Here is a 13131-nt window from a genome sequence, read left to right on the forward strand (position 1 = left end):
ATGCATGGCACCCTTCATCCCTATCCTGGTATGCATGGCACCCCCCATCCCTATCCTGGTATGTATGGCACCCCTCATCCCTATCCTGGTATGCATGGCACCCTTCATCCCTATCCTGGTATGCATGGCACCCCTCATCCCTATCCTGGTATGTATGGTACCCCTCATCCTGGTATGCATGGCACCCTTCATCCCTATCCTGGTATGCATGGCACCCCTCATCCCTATCCTGGTATGCATGGCACCCCTCACCCTCAATCCTGGTATGCATGGCACCCCTCATCCCTATCCTGGTATGCATGGCACCCCTCATCCCCCAATCCTGGTTACTCATGGCACCCCTCACCCTCAATCCTGGTATGCATGGTACCCCTCATTCCTATCCTGGTATGCATGGCCCCTCATCCAAATCCTGGTATGCATGGCCCCCTCAGATCCCTATCCTGGTATGCATGGCACCCCTCACCCCCAATCCTGGTATGCATGGTACCCCTCACCCCCAATCCTGGTACGCATGGCACCGCTCACCCCCAATCCTGGTATGCATGGCACCCCTCACCCCCAATCCTGGTACGCATGGCACCCCTCACCCCCAATCCTGGTACGCATGGAACCCCTCACCCCCAATCCTGGTATGCATGGAACCCCTCACCCTCAATCCTGGTACGCATGGCACCCCTCAATCTCAATCCTGGTACGCATGGCACCCCTCAATCTCAATCCTGGTATGCATGGTACCCCACATCCCTATCCTGGTATGCATGGTACCCGTTATCCCCCAATCCTGGTATGCATGGTACCCCTCACCCCTCAATCCTGGTATGCATGGCACCCCTCATCCCCAATCCTGGTATGCATGGCACCCCTAATCCCCAATCCTGGTATGCATGGCACCCCTCATCCCCAATCCTGGTATGCATGGTACCCCTCACCCTCAATCCTGGTATGCATGGTACCCCTCATCCCCAATCCTGGTATGCATGGTCCCCTCATCCCTATCCTGGTATGCATGGCACCCCTCACCCCCAATCCTGGTATGCATGGCACCCCTCATCCCCATCCTGGTATGCATGGCACCCTTCATCCCTATCCTGGTATGCATGGCACCCTTCATCCCTATCCTGGTATGCATGGCACCCCCCATCCCTATCCTGGTATGTATGGCACCCCTCATCCCTATCCTGGTATGGATGGCACCCTTCATCCCTATCCTGGTATGTATGGCACCCCTCATCCCTATCCTGGTATGCATGGCACCCCTCATCCCTATCCTGGTATGTATGGTACCCCTCATCCTGGTATGCATGGTACCCTTCATCCCTATCCTGGTATGCATGGCACCCCTCATCCCTATCCTGGTATGCATGGCACCCCTCACCCTCAATCCTGGTATGCATGGCACCCCTCATCCCTATCCTGGTATGCATGGCACCCCTCATCCCCCAATCCTGGTTACGCATGGCACCCCTCACCCTCAATCCTGGTATGCATGGTACCCCTCATTCCTATCCTGGTATGCATGGCCCCTCATCCAAATCCTGGTATGCATGGCCCCCCCAGATCCCTATCCTGGTATGCATGATACCCCTCACCCCCAATCCTGGTACGCATGGCACCCCTCACCCCCAATCCTGGTACGCAAGGCACCCCTCACCCCCAATCCTGGTACGCATGGCACCCCTCACCCCCAATCCTGGTACGCATGGCACCCCTCAATCTCAATCCTGGTACGCATGGCACCCCTCAATCTCAATCCTGGTACGCATGGCATCCCTCAATCTCAATCCTGGTATGCATGGTACCCCTCATCCGAATCCTGGTATGCATGGCCCCTCATCCGAATCCTGGTATGCATGGCCCCCCCAGATCCCTATCCTGGTATGCATGGTACCAGTTATCCCCCAATCCTGGTATGCATGGTACCCCTCACCCCTCAATCCTGGTATGCATGGCACCCCTCATCCCCAATCCTGGTATGCATGGCACCCCTCACCCCCAATCCTGGTATGCATGGCACCCCTCATCCCCATCATGGCATGCATGGCACCCTTCATCCCTATCCTGGTATGCATGGCACCCTTCATCCCTATCCTGGTATGCATGGCACCCCCCATCCCTATCCTGGTATGTATGGCACCCCTCATCCCTATCCTGGTATGCATGGCACCCCTCATCCCTATCCTGGTATGGATGGCACCCTTCATCCCTATCCTGGTATGCATGGCACCCCTCATCCCTATCCTGGTATGTATGGTACCCCTCATCCTGGTATGCATGGCACCCTTCATCCCTATCCTGGTATGCATGGCACCCCTCATCCCTATCCTGGTATGCATGGCACCCCTCACCCTCAATCCTGGTATGCATGGCACCCCTCATCCCTATCCTGGTATGCATGGCACCCCTCATCCCCCAATCCTGGTTACTCATGGCACCCCTCACCCTCAATTCTGGTATGCATGGTACCCCTCATTCCTATCCTGGTATGCATGGCCCCTCATCCAAATCCTGGTATGCATGGCCCCCCAGATCCCTATCCTGGTATGCATGGCACCCCTCACCCCCAATCCTGGTATGCATGGTACCCCTCACCCCCAATCCTGGTACGCATGGCACCCCTCACCCCCAATCCTGGTACGCATGGCACCCCTCACCCCCAATCCTGGTACGCATGGCACCCCTCACCCCCAATCCTGGTAAGCATGGAACCCCTCACCCCCAATCCTGGTACGCATGGAACCCCTCACCCCCAATCCTGGTACGCATGGCACCGCTCAATCTCAATCCTGGTATGCATGGCACCCCTCAATCTCAATCCTGGTATGCATGGTACCCCACATCCCTATCCTGGTATGCATGGTACCCGTTATCCCCCAATCCTGGTATGCATGGTACCCCTCACCCCTCAATCCTGGTATGCATGGCACCCCTCATCCCCAATCCTGGTATGCATGGCACCCCTCATCCCCAATCCTGGTATGCATGGCACCCCTCATCCCCAATCCTGGTATGCATGGTACCCCTCACCCTCAATCCTGGTATGCATGGCACCCCTCATCCCCAATCCTGGTATGCATGGTACCCCTCACCCTCAATCCTGGTATGCATGGTACCCCTCATCCCCAATCCTGGTATGCATGGTACCCCTCATCCCCATCCTGGTATGCATGGTCCCCTCATCCCTATCCTGGTATGCATGGCACCCCTCACCCCCAATCCTGGTATGCATGGCACCCCTCATCCCCATCCTGGTATGCATGGCACCCTTCATCCCTATCCTGGTATGCATGGCACCCTTCATCCCTATCCTGGTATGCATGGCACCCCTCATCCCTATCCTGGTATGGATGGCACCCTTCATCCCTATCCTGGTATGTATGGTACCCCTCATCCTGGTAGGCATGGCACCCTTCATCCCTATCCTGGTATGCATGGCACCCCTCATCCCTATCCTGGTATGCATGGCACCCCTCACCCTCAATCCTGGTATGCATGGCACCCCTCATCCCTATCCTGGTATGCATGGCACCCCTCATCCCCCAATCCTGGTTACGCATGGCACCCCTCACCCTCAATCCTGGTATGCATGGTACCCCTCATTCCTATCCTGGTATGCATGGCCCCTCATCCAAATCCTGGTATGCATGGCCCCCCCAGATCCCTATCCTGGTATGCATGATACCCCTAACCCCCAATCCTGGTACGCATGGCACTCCTCACCCCCAATCCTGGTACGCAAGGCACCCCTCACCCCCAATCCTGGTACGCATGGCACCCCTCACCCCCAATCCTGGTACGCATGGAACCCCTCACCCTCAATCCTGGTACGCATGGCATCCCTCAATCTCAATCCTGGTATGCATGGTACCCCACATCCCTATCCTGGTATGCATGGCCCCTCATCCGAATCCTGGTATGCATGGCCCCCCCAGATCCCTATCCTGGTATGCATGGTACCCGTTATCCCCCAATCCTGGTATGCATGGTACCCCTCACCCTCAATCCTGGTATGCATGGTACCCCTCATCCCCAATCCTGGTATGCATGGTGCCCCTCATCCCCATCCTGGTATGCATGGTCCCCTCATCCCCAATCCTGGTATGCATGGTACCCCTCATCCCCAATCCTGGTATGCATGGTACCCCTCATCCCCAATCCTGGTATGCATGGTACCCCTCATCCCCAATCCTGGTATGCATGGTACCCCTCATCCCCAATCCTGGTATGCATGGTACCCTTCATCCCCAATCCTGGTATGTATGGTACCCCTCATCCCCCAATCCTGGTATACGTGGCCCCCTCATCCCCCAATCCTGGTATGCATGGTCCCCTCATCCCCCAATCCTAGTATGTATGGTACTCCTCATCCCCCAATCCTATAGTATGAATGGTACTCCTCATCCCCCAATCCTGGTATGTAAGGTCCCCCTCATCCCCAATCCTGGTATGCATGGTCCCCCTCATCCCCCCAATCCTGGTATGCATGGTCTCTTCATCCCGAAATCCTGGTATGTGTGGCCCCCTCATCCCCCAATCCTGTTATGTATGTTACCCCTCATCCCCCAATCCTGTCATGTATGTTACCCCTCATCTCCCAATCCTGTTATGTATGTTACCCCTCATCCCCCAATCCTGTCATGTATGTTACCCCTCATCTCCCAATCCTGTTATGCATGTTACCCCTCATCCCTCAATCCCCTCATCTCCCAATCCTGTTATGCATGTTACCCCTCATCCCTCAATCCCCTCATCTCCCAATCCTGTTATGTATGTTACCCCTCATCCCTCAATCCCCTCATCTCCCAATCCTGTTATGTATGGTACCCCTCATCTCCCAATCCAGGTATGTGTGGCCCCCTCATCCCTCAATCCTGTTAATATGTTACCCCTCATCCCCCAATCCTGGTATGGTACCCCTCATCCCCCAATCCAGGTATGTGTGGCCCCCTCATCCCCCAATCCTGGTATGTGTGGCCCCTCATCCCTCAATTCTGGTATGTGTGGCCCCCTCATCCCTTTCACGCTGCACACATACAAAAAAAATAAACACTTATACTCACCTTTCTTCCCTGTGCTCCAGCGCTGCTGTGTCCTGTTCTGCCGGAGGTCGGGGGAGGAGTGCGGCGCTGGAGCACCGCGCTGTCTGGCGCCATTTTGCTAAAGACACACTGCAAATGTGTCTTCAGTAAAATGGCGTTGGATAGCGCTATGCGCATGCGCCGATTCCGACGCCTCCACTCCGCCCCCGGTCTCCGGCAAGAAGAGAGGCGCCGCGGCAACGCTCCTCCCGGTCAGGTAAGTATGTAAGTATGGCACCGGAGATCGCGGTATGCGTTCAGTGTCTACACATACCGTGATGTCTGGCACCATACACTCCTCTTACCTGTAACGGCTGGATACGTTCTTCTGTTTGGAGCCAGACTGCGCGTCGCGCATGCGCAGTCTATAGAGGCTTCAGAAATAGGGACGCTTAGACGGTTATATTATAGATGGGGATGTTAACAGTAGACACTAAAATAGGGACTAATAGATTGTGATATAAAGCCACCAGGTGCTTTTCAATTCTCCACTTCTTTGAACCAGCTTTGTCATTTGCTCAATTTTTACCGTGCATGTCACTGATCTTTTCTAGTGAAATGTTCAATGGAGAATCAAAACTGGACTTTGACCAGATTATTACCTGACCCTACTTCTAAACCCTTTCCTGATCTGCCTACATACTTCTTGTTGCCACAGAACGGTTTGGCTTCTCACTTGACTGCCCTTCCGGGACGTGTACTGCTGCTAGATATTGACCTTGGCTTCTCCAGCTTAGATGTCCACCTGCCTGACTTCTGTGTGTGACCCGGCTCTCTTCTTGACATTCAGCTGTAATCTGGTAACTCACAACCAGTGGCGTACCGCTAATGGCAGCAGGCCACATGACTGCTATGGGGCACGCGAGCCCAGGGGGTACCATTACAGTCCAGGGGCGTACTTATCGGGGGGTCCCGCCGATGCAGCTTCTCCCTGCAGCTCCACTGCTGACAGGAGAGAATGGCAGCAGAGCAGCAGAGATCCGTCCTCTGCTTCCTGCCTGCCGCTTCCTCCCTCACATAGGCCCGCGCTGCTTGATGACGTTATCATGCAGTGCGGGCCTGTGTGAGGGAGGAAGTTGCAGACAACAAGGAAGCTGCAGCCTGCGGGGGAACGGGCAGAGAGGTAAGTGTTGTTTTTTTGTTTTTTTTTATTTTAACTGAAACGCTGGGGAGGGGAGATGGGTGAGAGCAATGATGGGGATGGTGGGGCTGGGGAGAACAATGATGTGCATGGTGGGGCTGGGGAGAGCAATTATGGGGATGGTAGGGCTGGGGAGAGCAATGATGGGGCTGGGGAGAGCAATGATGGGGATGGTGGGGCTGGAGAAAGCAGTGATGGGGCTGGGGAAAGCAAATATGGGGATGGTGGGGCTGGGGAGAGCAATGACAGGGGTTGCTGGGAGACAGCAATGATGGGGGTTGCTGGGAGACAGCAATGACGGGGGTTGCTGGGAGACAGCAATGACGGGGGTTGCTGGGACACAGCAAAGACGGGGGTTGCTGGGACACAGCAAAGACGGGGGTTGCTGGGACACAGCAAAGACGGGGGTTGCTGGGAGACAGCAATGACGGGAGGTGCTGGGAGACAGCAATGACGGGAGGTGCTGGGAGACAGCAATGACGGGAGGTGCTGGGAGACAGCAATGACGGGGGTTGCTGGGACAGAGCAATGACGGGGGTTGCTGGGACAGAGCAATGACGGGGGTTGCTGGGACAGAGCAATGACGGGGGTTGCTGGGACAGAGCAATGACGGGGGTTGCTGGGACAGAGCAATGACGGGGGTTGCTGGGACAGAGCAATGACGGGGGTTGCTGGGACAGAGCAATGACGGGGGTTGCTGGGACAGAGCAATGACGGGGGTTGCTGGGACAGAGCAATGACGGGGGTTGCTGGGACAGAGCAATGACGGGGTTGCTGGGACAGAGCAATGACGGGGGTTGCTGGGACAGAGCAATGACGGGGGTTGCTGGGACAGAGCAATGACGGGGGTTGCTGGGACAGAGCAATGACGGGGGTTGCTGGGACAGAGCAATGACGGGGGTTGCTGGGACAGAGCAATGACGGGGGTTGCTGGGACAGAGCAATGACGGGGGTTGCTGGGACAGAGCAATGACGGGGGTTGCTGGGACAGAGCAATGACGGGGGTTGCTGGGACAGAGCAATGACGGGGGTTGCTGGGACAGAGCAATGACGGGGGTTGCTGGGACAGAGCAATGACGGGAGGTGCTGGGACAGAGCAATGACGGGGGTGCTTGTATATTTTCCGTGTACACATAGCCTTACAGTTAATTGGGGAGAGTAACAAAGACTGAATAATTTATATTATTGGCCGGTGGAGATTATAGTTAATGGGGGGCACAGTGCTGCTTATCACTTTATATTTTGATTACTAAGTGGCTAATAGTATATTAATGGGGGGGGTACATATGTGTATTCCGGGGTGCAGTGCGGGGGAGACACATGTATATATACAATATATGTGACCTTGTTATTTTCTAGGCTGGAGATCATCATGACAAGATGAGTCGTGGCTGGGAGATGTGGACATGAAGGTCTGACCAGATGGAGAAGAAACAGCAGAAACCGACTCTGATCAGATGAGACATCAGCGGTAAGTACCCGGATGTAAATATTATTCTGTATCTGCACCAGGGCCGGCGTCAGCACCCGGCGCACCCGGGCAAATGCCGGGGCCCTGAGCAGGCAGAGGGGCCCACTGGCGGTCGCGCACCCCGCTGGGCTATGGGCGGAGGAGAGCGGTGTCATCGCCCGCCCTTCTCCGCCGCTTGCTCAGGGCCCCGGCAGGCGGATACTTACCTCTCCCCGTGCCTCCGCAGATCAGCTGTCTTCCTGCTCTGCGCTCCCTGTGACGTCTCAGGTCAGAGGGCGCGGTGACGTCTTTACACCGCGCCCTCCCCTGAGCCGTCACAGGGAGCGCTGAGAGGGAAGACGCCGACAACGCTGGAGTTCGGACCCGAGCAGCGGGCAGCGGGCAGCAGGTAGAAGGTGAGGAGAAGGGAGGTGAGTATTTGATTTTTTTTTTTTTAATGTATGGAGGCATGGGGCAGTATAAAGAGAAGGGCGGGGGGCATCCTGCATGGAGCATTATAAAGAGAGGGGGGGGCATCCTCCATGGAGCATTATAAAGAGAGGGGGGGACATCCTGCATGGGGCATTATAAAGAGAGGGGGGGACATCCTGCATGGGGCATTATAAAGAGGAGGGGTGACAGCCTGCATGGGGCATTATAAGGTGGGGAACAGCCTGCATGGGGCATTATAAAGAGGGGGGGGGGACATCCTGCATGGGGCATTATAAAGAGGAGGGGTGACATCCTGCATGGGGCATTATAAAGAGGAGGGGTGACAGCCTGCATGGGGCATTATAAGGTGGGGAACAGCCTGCATGGGGCATTATAAAGGGGGGGGGGCAGCCTGTATGGGGCATTATGTGGGGGGTAACAGCCTGCATGGAGCATTATAAGGGGGGACAGCCTGTATGGGGCATTATATGGGGACCGGTATCCTGTATGGAGCGTTATATGGGGGCCAGTATTCCGTATGGGGGCCAGTATTCCGTATGGAGCCTTATATGGGGGCCAGTATTCCGTATGGAGCCTTATATGAGGGCCAGTATTCCGTATGGAGCCTTATATGGGGGCCAGTATTCCGTATGGGGGCCAGTATTCCGTATGGAGCCTTATATGGGGGCCAGTATTCCGTATGGAGCCTTATATGGGGGCCAGTATTCCGCATGGAGCCTTATATGGGGGTCAGTATTCCGCATGGAACCTTATATGGGGGTCAGTATTCCGCATGGAGCCTTATATGGGGGTCAGTATTCCGTATGGAGCCTTATATGGGGGCCAGTATTCCGTATGGAGCCTTATATGGGGGCCAGTATTCCGTATGGAGCCTTATATGGGGGCCAGTATTCCGTATGGAGCCTTATATGGGGGCCAGTATTCCGCATGGAGCCTTATATGCGGGTCAGTATTCCGCATGGAACCTTATATGGGGGTCAGTATTCCGCATGGAGCCTTATATGGGGGTCAGTATTCCGTATGGAGCCTTATATGGGGGCCACTATTCTGTGTGGAGCGATTCACCGGTTTCTGAGCTATTGTGGAATTTACAATAGATATCACTCATGTAATGTAAGAAGTGAAATCTTTGCATTGTACTATATATATATATATTTCTCCGCCGTATCTCTGCATCATGAATCGTGGTATGTGTTAAAGGGGCCACTGAGACTCTTTCGCCCGGGGCCCAGAAAAACCTGGAGCCGGCCCTGATCTGCACTGTGCGACTTGGAGTGATAATGTTATCTGTAAAATCCTTTAGGCTGCATTCTCACATTTGTGTGAAATGTCCGTATACTGCCAGATTTTTTTATCGGATGGTCCACAGACTCGTAGAGTTTTATAGATCCATTCACGCATCCATGAAAATCACGGTTCTGAGAATGAGATCTGTGAGGGTCAGAGAATGTCCTATTCTGATCTCATCTGATCTTGAGAATCAGAATAGGTCATGCTCAATGCATCTGTAAAACAGGGCAGCACACCGACACAGCACATAGATACAGGAATGTAGCGGTATTATGTATAGCATACTCCCTTAGTATATAGTGTACTCACTTATTATGTATAGCTCCGTCCTTCGTTATATAGATTCATCTTTTATTATGTCTAACACCCTCCCTTATTACCTACCATCCTCTCTAGCTCTAGGGGGTCACAGTTGGGGGATCATACTGTATTGGGGTCACCATACTTTGCCTTGGGAGTTGAGGTGGGGTACAGTAGGGTCCTTATACTGTGAATGTGGAGGAATTCACCATGGGGGTATCATACTGTGTTTGGGGGGCACTTTTATTGGCATCATACTTTATGGGGGCAATGAAAGAGGAATCTAGGACTTCAGCAGGAGTAAGAATTACTATGTAAAGGCTGGAAAGTTGTGAGATCTGCTCTTCTGTGACCCCGACAATCATTTACATTTTCTTAGGGTGTGGTGGGGGACCCAATTAAAACTTCTGCTATGGGGACCCATGATTCCTATGTACGCCCCTGCTCACAACTACATTACAATTGGAGACATGGAGCCTTTCTGCAGCAAATAAAATTCCATTTCAGCATTGAAACTTTGCTACCAAAACGCGTTAATCAAAAAAGGTGTAAAAAAAAAGCTTTTTTTTATTACGCATCAAATCTATCTGCAAGTAAAATGCACGTCAATTACTTGTGTGATCAAACTCATAATATAATGACCACAGGATCTGTGACTTCTCTGCATTTAGTGGTCAGTACTCACCTGGGTGGTCATATGTAGGAATCTCCTCTTTACACCGCTCATCACCCCTCACATATGTCTCTGTAGTATTAATATGGGTCAGATCTTCACCCTGAAACAAATATTGTAAAAGTCACAGACAGATGGAGAAGTCCCATCTATGATCAGCTCTAATCCTGCCATCTCCACCGTTCTCATTACACAAGTATAAAACATACAATACTGGTGGATAAAACAAGACTGAGCACAAGACCTTCACAGCCGTCTACACATCATAGGGGAGATCTCATGACACCTTCTCTCCATCTACCTGATGATCCTGAGGAACACTGGGGTCTTCTTGTTTACAGTCCTGTGGAAGAAGAGGACGGGGACATCTCTCTGGTGTTGTCCTCTTACTGGATAGATCTGGAGGAAACACATACAGGGACTGAATTCATTCTTTACATACAGATAATTATAGGCCGTGTGTATTTAGTCCTGTCTATTACCTGGTGATGTGAGGGGCTGGGGAACCTCCATCATGACGTCCTTGTACAGATCTTTGTGTCCTTCTAAATACTCCCACTCCTCCATGGAGAAATAGACGACGACATCCTGACACCTTATAGGAACCTGACACATACAATGATACCGTCATCCCCCCGATCCCTTCATAGCGTTACTGTATAATGTCCCAGCATTCCCAGCAGTGTCACCTCTCCAGTCAGCAGCTCAATCATCTTGTAGGTGAGTTCTAGGATCTTCTGGTCATTGATGTCCTCATGTATCAGGGGGTGAGGTGGAGGCCCCGTGATTGGGCTCAGGGGTCTTCCCCATCCCTCAGACACAGGGTCCTGACAGCGCCCACTAGAGGTCTTCTTCACTACTGTGTAATCCTGGTTATGGAGAGACACATTAATAAATCTCCCTCCAGACATTTCCAGAGTCCTCACCTCTCCAGTTCTGTCCATCTGTTATTCCCATAGATAAGAATGATGTAATGTGACGTCATCAGAATCTCTCACCTCTCCAGTAAGCCGGAAGAGGATCTCTAGGGTGAGGTGGAATATCCTCTCCGCCATCTTCTCCTTGTCCTTCTCCATCCACTAAGGTTTAAGGTAAATTTTCTAGAAGATGGAAGATAATGATGTAAAAACAACTCGCTGTTCACACGTTCAGTTTTTTCAGCTTCTTTTAACCCCTTCAGGTGGAAACAGTTAGAAGAAGCGACCTGAAACAGCAGATAAGACCCCAAAGTCCTGTCAGGCGGGGGCGCTCTGCTCTGAGGCCGGAGAAGGGGGTTATAGTGAGGTCACAGGACTCCGTCTGTTATTAGGGAGATTCTCACTTCTGGGCGATTTCACAACAAACTCGTTTCTTCACATTAACAAGAAAAGGAAAAGGATCGTTCACTAATGGCCTCAATGTGCTGCGCGTGATCCAGGGAGCGGCTGCCGGAGACGTCTGGAGGAGCCTTCACTACATGAAGAAGACGAGAAGAAGATGACGTCCAAGAGACCGAAGCCGAATCCTGCTAGAGAGTAATGGAGACGGCACCGACCTCCACCTGCAGAGCCGCCACCACATATATGGCTGCTCTGTGCCCACAGGACCTGTGATGAGGTCACAGAAGGGGAGGAGTCAGGGGTCACATGATCAGGGGCCTCAGTGGATGCAGGACTCTGCTGTGCTGGTTGTCATGGTGCTGGATGAGCTGAAGTTTATGTGTGGGGTCAGGAGGCGTTTACAGTGTGGATGTAGCAGAGTGTGTACGAGGTGTACGGAGCGGAGCCGCGTGTGTACGAGGTGTACGGAGTGGAGCCGGGTGTGTATGAGGTGTACGGAGCGGAGCCGTGTGTGTACGAGGTGTACGAAGCGGAGCCACGCGTGTACAAGGTGTGCGAATAGAGCGAGTTCTGGGTCACTTAGATGAATGATGTTGGGAGTGTATTTGCATGAAGGAAGCTGTCAGTTTCTATGCACCTTCATTTACCTCACTATAGCTGTATACATGTGTGCATGTATTTCAGCCATTAACTTCTTGTTCGGTCTTCGATGATGTAAGGTGGCTTCCAGACACATAGTTGATGGGAAGTATGTATCACAGATGAGGTTGTCCTCTGTGATGTAAACCTGGAGTAATGCTCTAGTGCATATAGTACTAAGAGGCTTGTTTTGTGCATCTAGGCCAGCTTTTACAGGCAGCCTGAAAGATGGGTGGGTCTGGCTGCCCACATATCTCACCCTTGGGTGTGATTCACAAGGTAAAATGGAGTCTGTTTGATACATGACAGATGCTAGAGTGAGTGGTAATGGACCGGTTCGTGCACTCCATTCCAAGGCCAATACAGACTTGGGTTGCCCAGGGTGAGCTCGGAACGCTGATGACCTGGTCAGACTAGTCAAAAGGTATTAGGGGGTCAAGGGTTCATTGGGGAGGCAACCCACTCCATACTGGGGTCTCAACAAGGAACGGAGGCCCAAAAAGGAGTGGGGCGTCAAAGGGGCAGGGAAGAGTATGCCGAAGGTCCCAGCTGGCGATATTATATGCTGGAAATGTCACAGCCAAGGCCATATAGCCGCCCGTTGTCCCTTGACCTCCGAGCAGCTGTTCATACGATACGTACCCAGCCTGCAGTGTGAACTGTCCATCCACCGAGGGGCCACAAGCTTGTGTGAACTGTCCACCCAGCGAGAGGCCAAAAGTTTGTCCCGTAAAGATGAATAGTCATCAAGTGACTGGACTGCTAGACTCAGGGAGTTTGGTGACCCT

General features: G+C 52.9%; 1 pseudogene; it reads right to left on the bottom strand.

Annotated features, from left to right (window-relative positions):
- Positions 1-13131, bottom strand: part of LOC141204939 (uncharacterized) — a 163045-nt pseudogene that overhangs the window by 107916 nt on the left and 41998 nt on the right.

This window comes from Phyllobates terribilis, unplaced genomic scaffold, assembly GCF_046119375.1.
Source record: "Phyllobates terribilis strain yellow unplaced genomic scaffold, ASM4611937v1 Scaffold_136__1_contigs__length_4911898, whole genome shotgun sequence".
In the NCBI taxonomy this organism is placed as follows: domain Eukaryota; kingdom Metazoa; phylum Chordata; class Amphibia; order Anura; family Dendrobatidae; genus Phyllobates; species Phyllobates terribilis.